Here is a 657-nt window from a genome sequence, read left to right on the forward strand (position 1 = left end):
GTACAGCAGAGGGGAGGGAAGCCTGCCGGTCTAGAAATGTGTTGTTACATCAGAGGGGTCTTTTTCATTTTTAGGCTGTAAATAAATAAATGCCTCTCACACCTAAGTGACTATGGGGATTATGGAAGTGTTCAAAGCCAGGCTCGATGGGGCTTTGAGCAACGTGACGAAGTGGAAGATGGGGACTGGAACCAGATGATCTTGAAGGTCCTTTCCAGCTCACACCATTCTAAGATTCTGTAATTTTCATCCAGGCTGGATTGCACAATAAAATGTAAAGGCACTTACCGTATACCTGTAAAACTAAACGAAACTCCAATACGGGCACCTTCACTGTTTTGCATACAGTATGTTTGTATACCAACCTAATTCTGTCATTACTAACTTCCTATTTTAAGCTTAAAAGCCCGTCCATCAAATGACGCATCCGGCGCAAGGGAGTTTCCCCAACCACCCTGCAGCTGCGGCTGCTTCTCGCTTCCTTCACAAGCTGCATTTGGTTTTCGGGCCGGCCCTGGGCCAGGCTGGGGTTGCTCGCTCCCAGTGACCTGCCTTAGGCTCGCTACTCCTCCCAGGGCGCAGCAGCACCGCGCTCCCCGCCGCCGCGGCGGAGGCAGCCCTCAGAGCGCGGAGGCGTCCCCGGCTGGCCGCACGGCC

The sequence above is a fragment of the Athene cunicularia genome, assembly GCF_003259725.1.
Source record: "Athene cunicularia isolate RWA chromosome Z unlocalized genomic scaffold, athCun1 chrZ_part3, whole genome shotgun sequence".
Lineage (NCBI taxonomy): Eukaryota > Metazoa > Chordata > Aves > Strigiformes > Strigidae > Athene > Athene cunicularia.